General features: G+C 45.0%; 1 protein-coding gene across 2 annotated transcripts in view; it reads left to right on the top strand.

Moving 5' to 3' along the window:
* LOC310636423 (lymphocyte function-associated antigen 3-like) overlaps window positions 1-15131 on the top strand; it is a 40380-nt gene that overhangs the window by 8242 nt on the left and 17007 nt on the right. The window lies entirely within an intron of this gene.

The following is a 15131-nucleotide window of genomic DNA, read 5'->3' as shown; positions in this document are numbered from 1 at the left end:
AGTACCTTGAATCTCACCCAGAAGACAACTGGCAACCAATGCAGCTCACGGAGCAGAGGTGTAACATGGGAGTATCGGGAGACTCCCAACACAATTCTCGTGGCTGCATTCTGTACCAGTTGGAGCCTCCGAGTGGTCCTCAAGGGCAGCCCCATGTAGAGAGCGTTGCAGTAGTCTAGACGAGAGGTCACGAGCGTGTGAGTGACCGTACATAAGTCATCCCGGTCTAGATAGGGCCACAACTGGCGCACCAGGCGAACCTGGGTGAAGGCCCCCCTAGTCACAGCCACTATGTGGTCTTCCAGAGTGAGCCGTGAATCTAGGAGGACTCCCAAGTTGCGAGCCCTATCTACGGGGGGTAATAGTTCACTCCCCATAGAAAGAGGTGGAATATCCTGAATAACCCGGGATGACGGTATGCAAAGCCACTCAGTCTTGTCGGGGTTGAGTTGAAGTCTGTTCCTCCCCATCCAGACCCGAACCGCCTCCAGGCAACGGGACATCACATCGAGGGCATCACTGGGGTGGTTTGGGGTCGAAATGAAAAGCTGGGTATCATCAGCGTACTGATGATACCCAACTCCAAAGCCACGAATGATCTCACCGAGCAGTTTCATATAGATGTTGAACAGGAGAGGCGAGAGGACCGACCCCTGAGGAACTCCACAAACGAGAGACCTCGAGGTCGACCTCTGCCCCCCTGCCAACACCGACTGCGAACGTCCCTGGAGATAGGAGGAGAACCACTGCAAAACCATGCCTCCCACTCCCAACCCCCTGAGACGGCGCAGCAAGATACCATGTTCGATGGTATCGAAAGCTGCTGAGAGGTCTAATAGGACTAGGACAGAGGAATATCCCCTGTCCCGAGCCCTCCAGAGATCATTCACCAGCGCGACCAATGCCATCTCCGTGCTGTACCCGGGCCTGAAACCCGATTGGTACGGGTCCAGATAATCCGCTTCATCCAGGACCAGAGGGAGCTGATGCACCACCACACTCTCAACAACCTTCGCAAGAAAGCGAAGGTTGGAGACCGGACGAAAGTTGTTCAACACAGCTGGGTCCAAGGCAGGCTTCTTGAGGAGAGGCCTCACCACCGCCTCTTTCAAGACGGCGGGGAAACTACCCTCACTCAAAGAAGCAGATATAACCGCCTGGAACCAGCTTCGTGTCCTCTCCCGGGCTGCATAAACCAGCCAGGAAGGGCACGGGTCCAATAAACATGTGGTGGAGCTCAGCCTCCCCATAATCCTGTCCACTTCCTCCAGAGTCACAGAATCAAACTCCTCCCAGGTAATACTGACAAGACCGCCTGTGTCCTGATCATCAGACTCTGCCCAGTCAGAGTCCAAATCGGTCCGAATCCGAGCGATTTTGTCCAACAGATGTTGGTTAAACTCCTCGGCACGACTCTGCAAGGGTTCCTCCTTCACCTCTTGATTAAGGAGGGAGCGAGTCACCCTAAACAGGGCGGCCGGGCGATTATCTGCGGACGCGATAAGGGTAGCAAAGTGATTAGACCTCGCCACCCTTATCGCAGCGAGATAAGACCTAATGTAGGTTCTTAGTCGCAATCGGTCGGATTCGGATCGGCTGGATCTCCAACCACTCTCTAGGCCCCGTCTCCAACGCTTCATCTCCCGAAGCTCTGCGGAAAACCATGGAGCTCGACGGGATCTGCATCGGGTCAGGGGCTGCAAGGGTACAACTCGGTCAAGAGCCTCCGTGGCAGCCTTTTCCCAGGCCTCCACTAAGGCATCCACCGAGTTGTGAGCGAAGGAGGCAGGTGGGGACCCCAGCGCTGCCTGGAACCTCTCAGGGTCCATTAAGCATCTGGGGCAGTACCATCTAGTTGGTTCCAGACGCCCACGGTGGGGAGTGGCAAAACGGAAGACCAGCCGCAGGAGATGATGATCGGTCCATGAAAGGGGCGTAACAATTGGGGTGCCCCCACCAAGATCATCTAACCACCGTCCAGATAAGAAAATCAGGTCAATGGTGTGGCCTCCCACATGAGTCGGTCCCGAAATTACTTGCGTCAGGTCCATGGCCGTCATGGAAGCCATGAACTCCCAAGCTAGCTCAAATGATCCTCCCAGGGATGGTAGATTAAAGTCCCCCAAAACTATAAGTTTGGGAAACTCAATCACCAGCCCAGAGAGGATATCGAGAAGCTCAGGCAGGGCTGCTGCTGCGTGACTGGGCGAAAGGTACACCAGCAGCAAGCCCAACTGCGCACCCGGGCCACATCTCAGGAAGAGAGACTCATACCCGACTATCTGGGGAACGGTGGCCTCCCGCGGACACAAGGTCTCCCTCATAACAACTGCCACTCCCCCACCCCTACCCTGAGCCCGAGGCCGGTGTAGCACCCGGAAACCTGGTGGGCAAAGATCGACCAGAGGAATACTGCCCTCTGGGCCCAACCAAGTCTCCGTGATGCAAGCCAGGTCCGCCTGCTCACCCTCGACCAGATCCCGGACAAGAGGAGCTTTATTAACAACAGACCTGGCATTCAAGTACACCAACCGGAGCTCAGGAGGCTGCACATCCTCGCTCCCGGGACCTCGGGGCAGAGACAGAGGGTCGGAGTGCCTCACCGCTTGCAAGCAGCGGAAAGGCCTTCCCTGAGATCGATACGGCCCTCTGTTCCTACACCTGCTGCCATTCCCTAACGTTGTGGGAATATGTAGTCCCACGACCTGCCCTGGAGCCCCGGGGGCAACCAATCCCCGCTCCTCCCCCCCACGATCAATCCCGGACCTGGCCTGAACAACGGTAGTTGGACTACCCCCCATATCCAAACGACCAAAAGAAATTCCCACCCCCTTCCCTAACCCCCAAAAAATTTAGATAAAAAACTAACCAGGGGCCTCTTATTAGATTTATATCAGAGGCCCCTACCCGTGCCCAGCCATCTCTCAGGGTCCCAACAATCGGGCCCTTCATCGAGATTATAAGTGGCCAGAAAGGCGGGTCGCACCCAGGAAGGGGGGACCCCTGAGGGCGAACAAGTCCGTGGAAGTATAACGAGAACAAGGCATAAGGAGCAAATCCAGGTGAAAGGCAGTCCATAATTAATAAGGAGGGTCCAAAACAGAGGATAAATGGGTGTCCAGACCCTCCACCCAGCTTCACTGCCACTCAAGCTGGGCAAACCCCCAGGACAGGCTGACCACCATCCTCTCACGACGGTCGTGGAGCCTGCTCCCGGGGGTGGTCTGGAACACACACTCTAGGTACAGCATGCCCCATAGAGCTCTCACCTCTAGGGGCAGCAGATGTAAGTTCAAGCCACCCTCTCACGGTGGCTTATACCCAGGGTCCTCTGAATCCTTTGGGGAAGATGTGTAGGCAGTAGGCAATAGTTCGTACAGGCTAAGATACAATAAGCCATAATAGTCCACTCTGCTAATAATTGGGGCCTTCCAGAGCGTGGCCTGCAGAGTATGACTCCTCCAGGCCTGCTAGTTTCCTCCGGGCCCCGTCAGGATCCATCAGCACCAACCAGTTGACAATAGGTGCCGCACAGAGCACGGATCTTTCAGGCTCCTCCGAGACAACCAGAGTCCTCTAGGCTCCACTGGGCTTCACCGGGGTTAACCGGCTAACCCGGGACCCTTCGGGGCCACCAAGAACACTGAGGATGCCTGGCCGTCTGGGGTAAGCAGAGCCATCAGGGGACCGAAACAAGTGACGAGCCATGCCGCCGCCAAGCCACCGAAACTGCTGCTGCTGCTGCCGCTGCTGAAAACGCCGCTACAAGCACCATCGCCGCCGCCGTTGTTGCTGAAAACGCCACCGGAGCCGGAGGAAAACGGGCCGAAAAGGCCCGGACATCGCCACCGGCGCAAGCGGCCCGAAAACGGCCCAAAACACAGCCAACGCTGTTAAGTATGTCTTGGAACAGCCCGGGAACGCTGCCGCCGCCACCGCCACCACCGTCAAAATGGTCCAAAAGTGCCGTCGCCGCCGTAGCCGAGAGCGAACCGAAACGACCATCAAGACGGCCCGAAACGGCCCAAAAACGCCTCCGCTGACATCGCAAACAGTCAGAAACCACCTGAGGACGCCGGCGCTGCCGGCACCGAGAACGGCCCAAAAAACAGCCTGAAGCGGCAGGAAGACGCCGTAAACGATGAGCCGGCAGACCAGCAGACCAGCAGACCAGCAGACAGCCAAACGGTAAAATTAGCAGGTAGCAGACAGCAGTTGTCTAGCTGCCTAATTCATTGCCTATCACTACCCCCCCCAACACAGAGGGCATAAAGCACCCCTGAGGGGCTCCTAGGACGCCTAGTCTCTGAAACTTGCAGAGCTCAGCCCAACACGTCCGCCTGCACGTCCGCCATCTTGAAAAAGCTGTCAGAGCAAGTATTTGAACTTCCATGAGATGAAGGATGACTTGGAATTGAGAGATGTTTGAAGAGAAAGGAACTTGCAAGAAAAAGACTTTACTTTTTTCTCTGACAGGCATCAATCTTTCTCCAGGATCGACTTTGTATTAATTACTAATGATTTTTTTCTAGGATTAAGAAGATCAAGATTTGTCCAAGAACTATATCTGATCATAGTCCAGTATGGTTGGAGATAGAAAAAGATAATGGAGACAGACGGTCTTGGCGTTTAAATGAAAATTTGTTTAGATATCAGGAAAATGTGGAAGAGTGTAAAAAACAGATGAAAGAATATTTTAAAATTAATATGCATAAAGGTACTTCTATTGAGATGGTTTGGGATGCAAGTAAAGCCTATATGAGAGGTGTATTAATATATTTGAACAATAAACATAGACGTAAATTGGAATTTAAGAGGAAAGAATTAGAGGATGAAATTAAGGAAAAAGAAAAGGCTTTAATTCTGAATCCATCTGATGGGAAGATCAAAGAGGTAATTACCTTACTAAGGGGTCAGTTTGATATGTTAATGGCAGATCAAGTAGCAACTAACCTACGGTATGCTAGACATAACACTTTTTGTAATGCTAATAAACCGGGTAGATGGTTAGCTTACTTGTTAAGGAAGAAGCAAAGAGCTTGCAATATAGATAGAATAGAACATAAGGGTAAAGTAGTGTATCAGCAGAATCTTATTAAAAAGACTTTTGTTGATTTTTATTCTAAGTTGTATGCTAGAGATAAGATTAGAGATGTAGATATAGATGGATACTTGATGAATGCTAATATTCCTGTTCTTACGCAAGAACAAAAGGAAGGGATGAACCAATTGATAACTGACGAAATTTTTCTAGCAATTAAACAATTAAAAGTGGGTAAAGCACCGGGAACTGACGGTTTGACTGCCGTTTATAATAAAAATTTACAGTTAGAAATGGTGGAACACTTAAGAGAATTGTTTAAGACAATTCAATTGGGAGGAGGAGTGCCTCCATCGTGGAAAACTGCCTTTATTTCGTTGATCCCGAAGGAAGATCAGGATGCTACACAAGCCAAAAACTACAGACCGATATCGCTTTTAAATACTGACTATAAGATATTTGCAAAAAGTTTAGCCAACAGATTAATGAAGGTAATGCAACAAGTGATTCATAGTGATCAAACTGGATTTATAAGTGGTAGACAAATGAAGAATAATGTGAGACATATTGTAGATCTATTGGAATTCTTGGAAAGAAATAATCAGATCCCCACAGCGCTGATCTTTTTAGATGCGGAAAAAGCTTTTGATCAATTGGATTGGCAATTTTTGATGAAAGTATTAGAGAAAATGGAATTTGGGGAAAAATTTTTACAACCTATTAGGGCAATATATCAGAAGCAAACAGCTCGTATAATAGTAAATAACAGTTTGACAGAATCATGCAATATTGAAAAGGGTACAAGACAGGGGTGTCCGCTGTCACCTTTATTGTTTGTTTTAACATTAGAAATATTACTGATTAAAATACGAGATTCAAATAAAATTAGGGAAATTCAAATAAGAGATCAGGATTACAGATTGAGGGCGTTTGCGGACGACCTGGTTATTACAGTAACTCAGCCGGATTACTCAGTTGTAGAATTGATGGAGATAATAATGTTATATGGGAAAGTTTCTGGATTTAAGATAAACACACAAAAAACTAAAATATTGTCTAAGAATATGACTGTAGCACAAAAGGCTGCTCTACAAGAGCTAACGGGATTTGAAATAGTTAAAAAGATTAAATATTTGGGGATATATCTGTCAGCCTCAAATGTGAAGTTATATAAAAATAATTATGAAATGTTATGGGGAAAAATACAAAAAGAATTAGATAGTTGGAAAAAATTACCATTGTCTTTATTGGGAAGAATTGCAGCAGTGAAGATGAATGTTTTGCCAAAATTTTTGTTTTTGTTTCAAATGATACCTATACTTAAAAAGGATTTAAATCTGGAGGAATGGCAAAAAGGAATTAATAAATTTGTTTGGGCAGGGAAAAAGCCACGAGTTAAATTTAAGATAATGCAAGATACGCGTGAAAGAGGTGGTCTTAAAATGCCTAATTTTAAATTATATTATGAGGCTGCTGCTTTGTCATTGATAAGTGACTGGTTTAATTTAACACAAGGGAGCAGTGGCGTAGCGTGTGTTGTCAGCACCCGGGGCAAGGCAACCGGAAGCAGAAATAGAGGGGCGGGCGGGCGGTGATGTCACGGCACCGCCGAAAAGACGCGCCCCGCAGCGGCGTAGACTTTCCAAGAAGAGTCGCGCGCATGCGGGATGCTTCCGGGTCCCTCTCGAGGGCGGCTGGGCGGGGCTCCGACCTGCAAGAGCCGCTGCATTCAAGCTCGCACGTGAGCCCTGCTAAATAAAGCCACGTATGCGCACAAAGCTAGGCCGGCCAGCCGGCGGGTCCGTCTTCGCTCGGCCAAGCCTGCCGGGGCACCTGCGGGGCGCTTGCGGTTGGCCTGAGCCTGGGTGGAGAGTTGGCCACTTCTATTTATTTTATTCAGTTTATGTGGCCGCCCATCTCACCTGCCGGACTCATTTCGCTTTGCAAGAAAGAGCAGCTCAAGAGCGGAGCCAAGCCAACTCTGTGCAGCCCTTGGGGCTCCCTGAGCAGCTCAGTGCGAGCGCGCCCCCCCAGATGTTGCGCCCGGTGCGGCCGGCCCCCCCTGCACCCCCCACGCTACGCCACTGCAAGGGAGATTATTAAATCTTGAGGGTCATGATTTGTTATTTGGTTGGCATGCATATTTATTGTATGATAAGAAGGTGGATAATGTGTTTAAGATACATATTTTAAGGTATGCTCTGTTGCGAGTTTGGAAAAAGTATAGACATAAGTTAAATTATAAGATACCAATTTGGGCAATACCTAAACATGCAATAGAAAATATAAATGTGGGATTCAAACAGGATGAGACTACATATAAGGAAATTTTAAGTCTAGAAAGAAATGTATGGCAATTAAAGCCATATAATATTTTAAAAGAAGAAAAGATTGTACAAACTTGGTTTCAGTATGGGCAATTACAGGCAAGATGGAAAGAGGACCAGAAAGCTGGCTTTTCGATGAATGATGAAAATTTGGTAAAACAAATTAGAGATCAAGGTCAAGCACATATTAAAAGGATATATAATGCATTGATAGAAATCGACTCAGAAACGGAACTTGTTAAAGATTGTATGATAAAGTGGGCCCAGAATTTTCAAGAAGTTATAACAATGGACACTTGGGAAAAGATCTGGGTTACACAGGCCCAAAACTTAAGAGAGAATTTTTATAAAATGTTTTATAGGTGGCACTTAGACCCTAAAAAATTAGCAAGTATGTATCCAAACTGCCAGCCCAAATGTTGGAGGTGTGGTTGTGAGGATGCAACATATTTTCATATATGGTGGACTTGTAAAAAGGTTAAATCCTTTTGGATTAAAATTTGGTGGAATATGCAAAAGATATTTAAGAAAAGGATAAAGTTTTCTCCGCAATTGTTTTTATTGGGTATTATTACAGATACTACTGTTACAGACACTAAGTTGATGTTGCATCTAATTACGGCAGCAAGACTTTTAGTAGCGCAATACTGGAAGAAGGAGGAATTGCCGACTATAGAAGAGTGGACTTTGAAAGTTTCCAACTTGGCAGAAATGGCAAAGATTTCGGCATATTTGAAAGATCAATCGCAACAGAGATATATTGTGGAATGGAGAAGATGGATTGAATATATTCAGAATAAATATGGGACTAAAAAGTTTCATTTAGCATTTGAATAAGTAGTGGATTTTTATGATGTATGATTAGTTATTTGTTACTTTATTAATATTATGACTATGGAGAGTCAAATTCCGATAGAACTTAATGTTTTATTTTTGTTGTTAGCATATTTTAGTTAATGTTTGTATTATTATACCCTGTATTCAGCTCTGGGAAGTCGGGGAGGGGAGGAGAGGGGAGGGGAGGGTTGGGGAGAGGGGAGGGGGAGGAGGGAGTTCATTGTATTTAAAAATTGTAAAACTTTTCAATTAAAAAAAAGCCTCCACCATCAGATTTATGGCTTGCTTAACGAAGCAATCAGATCAGGTTGGCCTTTCATCCTCTTCTTTGCTGAGGTTGAGTGACCGATCCATCTCAAGTTTCCAACCCAGCTTGCGGCTGCCCTGGTCAATGGTCACTTTCCAGGACCTTCCTTCCCATTCCTCCTTCTTTCTGACACTGATCGACCATCTCAGTTTCGAGAGTTTCTCCCTAGTTGCAGCCTCATCTCCTGAGCCAAAGGAGTTGGAGTAGCTGTTGCTTGGGCAAACCTTGAGGAGGGGCAGTGCTCATTTCTCACTGCCGTGGTTAGACATCACTTACATAGTCCCCATGGTAGGGGTTTTTTTCCCTCTGGGTTGACCACTTTACAGATTCTGCCTAATGTAAGGACCTGCCTCAGTTAAGTCTCCCAAGAAAGCCGAACTCTTGAAACTTGCATTGTCTCAACAGGAACTTTTATTGGAAGGCATTGATAGCAAGATAGTAAGGCAGGATCTGAGGATTTCCTGAACAAAACATTACATTAAAAGAGCCCTTTCAAACCCCACCCCATCCGGCTGGTTTGAATTGAGCCAATCCATAGGTGTTAAGTTGTTGTGGGAAAGAACCGATAAGATGCCATTCTCAAGGCTGTCAAGTTCTTTGCAGCTTCTTCCCATCCAACGTGAGATAAGGCAGATGGCCAGAGGCATATTCCTTTCACATCCCGAAGTAAGATATTTCAAAGAGGATAAATCAAAGCAAAGGAAGTACATTGCAGAAATCCCACAGGTCATTTCTCCCCATTCCCAGCACAAGCGTTCCCCCCACATCGAATGGCAGAGCCGAAAAATGAAAGTATAAGAAAGATATACATTGAGGTTCTGACAATAATAAATCATCTGCAAAAAAACAACCAAGCTCAGAAAGCACCAAGCAGCCACAGTTCAACTCTGAAATACAAATATTCTCTTATATTGGTACAAACCTTTGGTATATTTATGGAACAGTGTGACCTTATATAGATCTAAGATGTCTCATGTAACAAAACTTCAAAATAGTTTGAAATATTTTTTTATTGCAGTCCATGACTAGTAGTAATACAATACAGCAGTTTCCTGATGCCTAGAGTAGATGATCTACTGTAGGTATGTGGAGTTAAATACCTACTCAAGGGCATAACCAAATGCAAATATGAGATACTGAATATCTCTGGAAAGGAATTCTGAGGAAAAGACAGCCTTTGCAACAACTCAAATAGTTGTCTAGAAAAATAACTTTTGTCATGGTGCACCAACAGCCTTTTAGAAACTATGGACAAAGTTCTTCTAGGCAGAATTGCAGCAATGTGCAGCTGCCGCCAAAAAAGCCATTACCAGAGGGACAGAATCAAGATCACATGAAGTATTAATACCACTTTACAAAGCCCTAGTAAGACTACACTTGGAATACTGCATCCAGTTTTGGTCACCACATTATAAAAAGTGTTGAAGCATATAAAGAACTGTTATAGGAATTGGGTATGTCTAGTTTAATGAAAAGAAGGACTAGGGGTGATATGATAGCAGTGTTCCAATATCTAAGAGGCTGCCACAAAGAAGAGGGGGTCAACCTATTCTCCAAAGCCCCTGAAGGCAAGACAAGAAGCAGTGGATGGAAGCTAATCAAGGAGAGAACCAACCTAGAAATAAGGAAATATTTCCTGACAGTGAGGACAATTAATCAGTGGAACAAGTTGCCTTCAGAAGTTGTGGGTGCTCCATCACTGGAGGCTTTTAAGAAGGGACTGGGCAGTTAGTTGTCTGAAATGGTATAAAGTCGCCTGCCTGAGCATGGGGTTGGACTAGAAGACCTCCAAGATCTCTTCCAATCCTGTTGTTCTCTTATTCTGAATGTACTATGGAGCTTGTCTGAATGATGCTGCAATTTACAGTATTATCCATAAGGAACATTTGTAGCAATTAAATAATGTCATCTCATTTCCAGTTTCAAAGAAGCTGACTTTATCATCAGTTCAGCCAAATGTCATCTAGATTATTCTGAACTGCAATATTTCAGCTATGTAATTGGTCAAGTAATTTAACTAGAAGAGAAAAAGGTGCAAGCTAATCAATAGATTGAACTCTAATGACTAAGAAAAATGTAAAATTATTCTTAAGTTATTGTGGATGGTTTATATCTGATTTTTCCACTAAAGAAAAAGTTTTCAAATTCTTAATTAAGAAGAGTAAACCTCTGAAGCTTCATTGGATTCCTGAATGCCAAAAAGCCTTCTAAGAGTTTAAAAGTTGTTTTGTGTAGTCAGCTTATGTTGAGAGCTCTGGACTTTAATCTTTCATTTTTTAAAATGTATCTGATGGGGAATTAGGAGCAAACCTGTTGCCACACTTAGAGATGGAGGGTATTCAATTTTTTTTAAAGCTCTTGCTTAAGTAAAAAAAAGTATTCAGAAAAGAAGGAGCAGGAGGTGGAAAATTTTGTTCTGGAGCAGGAGGTGGAAAATTTTGAAGTGAATTTTGATTCATGTGTATCTATTAAAAAACAATGAGATTGTAAATTACTATAGTCATAGAATACCAACTATAACTTTATATTGAAAAAATTAAAGTCACTAATTGAAGACTCACCCAGTGATATCTCACACTATAGCCATACAAGTTTGTAATTCAAACTTTGCAAATCAGTCAGGAAACAACAAAAATGGATGGTTATCTGTTTAGATATGAAAATGATTCAGAGCTGGCTATCTGCAAAACAGGAATCAATGGAAGGTTTGGAGAGCATACCCCACCCTTCCCAAAAGAAGGGCTACGTGAGAAAATGGAAAACTGCTACCTGCTACCCTGTTATGTAACCACCAAGACTTACAAACTGTACTTTCTTTGCTGATAATTTGAGTTTGAGAAATAGATGACAGAAAGTTTTACAGAGAGCTTCTCATATGAAGAGAGTAGTTACAAAATAAACTTTGAAATGGGCTAGGGGCTAGAGACTAAACGAGAAGAGATGCATGATTCAGAATCAATGTAAGGGAGTTGACCTAGTAACTGGTACACAAAGAGAAGAATGATAGGGCCTAGGATTGTCTCCCAGGCAGAGAGAAGGAGAGTAGGGAGATTGTCTAAAGACATCAGAAAGAAGATTAAGGCTGTGCTAGCTGGTAGAGACAGCCAGCTAAGTCTTATCTGAAGGCCTTGATTTGGAGAATTTAGCAACAGTTACTGCGAAGGCTCTTTTGAGAAATGGAATATATGGGCCACTAGCAGAGATACTATTGTCATCTTCCCTGTTTCTAGAGAGGTTTTTTATTATAATAAAAATCTTAATCTCTAAATTTAAAGAGCTTTAAACTAAATAAGCAGGCATATACATAGAATGAAGGCTATTGCTAAGCACATTTAATTTGTGCTTAGATTGTAAGCCGCCCTGAGTCTTCGGAGAAGGGCAGGATATAAATGGGATTAAAATAAAAAAATAAAAATAAATACTAAACCTGTGCTATATTGTACTACACTTAACATTAATGTCTATTCCTCTGTGTTGATCTAGTTCCTAAACAATCCTATGCACATTTCTGTTGTCCTTTGTTGCCTGAATTTATAACAACCTTCTTTGACTTCTGATGCTGCCAGCTACCCTGAACTGCTGCCAGAAACATTGGCAAAAACAGTTTCAACCAGTTTCTCAGTTTGCACTGGGAGGAGCCAGGGGACAGGAAAGGAAGGTGTCTTATCACCTGTCGGCTGGCTTAGACTTTCAATTATCTCTGCAGGAATATTGAGACCGCTGGGTTCTGCTTTCCCTTTCAAATTTCATGCTATTGACTTGTCAAGGCAACTCCTCCTTCAGTCTTAGCCATCTGCTAAGCTGTCTCTCTGCCCTCCCCCCCAGACTACAAATTCTTCCTCTCTGCTCTCCCCTAGGACAGGGGTCCCCAACCCTTGGGCCATGGCCCACTACTAGGCTGCGGCATGTTCTAAACCACAGGAGAGATGGGCAAGAGCACACGAAGTGCCACTTGTGTGAGCAGAGGGCACTCATGCTCGCGCATGAAGCTCCACTTGTGTGAATGGAGGGTGCTTGCATGGAGTACAGCTTTGCATGTGATTACAACCACCCTCTGCTTGCATGAGTGGAGCTTCACAATGCAAGCGCTCTCTACATCCACAAGTGCAGGTTTGCACGTGAGCACAAGCACCCTCTGCTCAAGCGCCCTCCACTCACACCTCCTCAAATGGAGCTGTACGTGCATGCGTGTGCTTGCCACTCTCTCTCTCATGCACACACCAAGCTGGGCCAGGCTGCCAAGCTGGAAAGGTTGGGGACTGCTGCCCTTGGAGGCAGCTCTTTCTCCAATATACCAATGCTTTTATGCTATCCGCACTTTCCTTTTACAATTGGAAATATGATGTGGTCCAATTGTCCTCAGATTGCCTTGAATTCCAAGGATGGAAAACAAATAAGGACCAGGTTATTCTAGCCACTGCCGGGTTTCCTGTCACACTTACACAATTAGCTTTAGTTTCTAGTATAGGCCCCTGACAACATTGTAGGCAGAGAAATTTCTAATATCTCAAAATAGATGATTAGGCCATCAAAGTATTTGCTATGTTCCATTTTGGTGTGGTAGTTAAGGCATCAGTCTAGAAACGAAGAGACTATGAGTTTTAGTCCCTTCTTGGGCACAAGGCCAGCTGGGTAATCTTGGCCAGTGACTCTCTCTCAGCTTTAGGAAGCAGGCAAGAACAAATTGCTTCTGAAATGTGCAGGCACTTTCCAGGCTGCAGCTAGGAATCAACACTGACTCGAGAAGGAGGAAAAAGAAGTTGTTCCATCATCATGCATCACCAAAAAAGCCATGGTGGTGCAGTGGATAGAATGCAGTATTGCAAGCTAATTCTGCTGACTGCCAGGAGTTCGATCCTGACTGGCTCAAGGTTGATTCAGCCTTCCATCCTTTTGAGGTTGGTAAAATGAGGACACAGATCATTGAGGGTAGTATGCTGATTCTGTAAACTACATAGAGAGGGCTGTAAAGCACTCTGAAGCAGTATATAGGTCTAAGTGCTATTGTTATTGCTATCATTGTCATGGAATTTGCAGCTGAAGGAGGGAGGAAGAGGAAGGAATGCCACTAGTAGCCTCATGGCTTCACAGGGAGAAGCAATGCTTTAAAGCAGACATGTCAAACTCACGATATCAAGTGACATTGCGCAATGTATCAGGATGCTTTTGCCATTGCCGGCAATGGGGTGGGCATGGCTTCCACATGATGCACCCGGCCCGCAGGCCAGCAGTTTAACACCCCTGCTTTAAAGAGAAGGGGCCAAGACAGGAGAATGCACAGTCCTGAACTGGATGTGGGAGGAAGGAAAAGGTTCAGGGCATCTACTAGGTTAGATAGTTATATCCTTAGTCTGGCAAGATTCTGTCTATTAGGTGTAAGCAAATAAAGAATTGGCTTGGATCTCACTATGTCTCTTTGGGCTTAGGCCTGACAATGATCCTTTGAATGCTGATAACAGAATTGGGGTAGCTGAAGCTCTGTTTGTATCCATTAGATGATCATAGTTGGCATTGCTATCTACCTAAAAGAATCAAATTCATAGACAAATATTTTTCTACATAAAGAACAAAGAAAACAAGTAGATCCAATTCACAAGAAGGGCTTTGGGTGCTGTGTTTTACTTGATCCATTCTGAGAAATCAGGACACTGCAAGTCTCTGTTTCTACAGTTAAAGTTCCGTTTCCCTTCTATAAGGAGCAAAACAGGAGCTACGAAGCTCTGCCTTCTAATCATCACTTTTCTGCACCCTGAATACTGTTCTTTCTGATATAGGTCTATATCTTCTAAGAGACTGTGTGCTCCTTCTCCTACTACTTATTTTTGTCCCTTTTTATGTTCAGTGTTCCAGAGTTCTCTGTGTATCCATGATGGCCTTTGTATATTCCTTCCATTTTAACCTCTTATCAAAATTAGGCAGCTATTGTGTTTTCAGCTTAAAAATAATGATACCACTCTAATGGCAGAAAGTGAAGAAGAACTAAAGAGCCTCTTGTTGCGGGTGAAGAAGGAGAGTGCAAAACCTGGGTTGAAACTTAACATTAAGAAAACCACCATCATGGCATCCGGCCCTCTCAATTCCTGGCAAATAGATGGGGAAGAAATGCAGGTAGTGACAGATTTTATTTTCTTGGGCTCCAAGATCACTGCAGATGGGGACTGTAGCCAAGAAATTAAAAGACACTTGCTCCTCGGGAGGAAAGCCATGGCAAATCTAGACAGCACACTAAAAAGCAGAGATATCACCCTGTCAACAAAAGTGCGTATAGTCAAGGCTATGGTCTTCCCAGTTGCAATGTATGGCAGTGAAAGTTGGACCATAAAAAAGGCTGAGCGCCAAAGAATTGAACTGTGGTGCTGGAGAAGACTCCTGCGAGTCCCTTGGACTGCAAGGCGATCAAACCGGTCAGTCCTAGAGGAGATCAACCCTGACTGCTCTTTAGAAGGCCAGATCCTGAAGTTGAAACTCAAATACTTTGGCCACCTAATGAGAAGGCAGGACTCACTGGAGAAGAGCCTAATGCTGGGAAAGATTGAGAGCAAGAGGAGAAGGGGGCGACAGAGAATGAGGTGGCTGGATGGAGTCACTGAAGCATTAGGTGTGAGCTTAAATGGACTCC

Source organism: Vipera ursinii, assembly GCF_947247035.1.
Source record: "Vipera ursinii genome assembly, chromosome: 2".
In the NCBI taxonomy this organism is placed as follows: Eukaryota; Metazoa; Chordata; class Lepidosauria; order Squamata; family Viperidae; genus Vipera; species Vipera ursinii.
The sequence above is the reverse complement of the archived record's forward strand: the minus strand, read 5'-3'. Positions and strand labels throughout refer to the sequence as shown.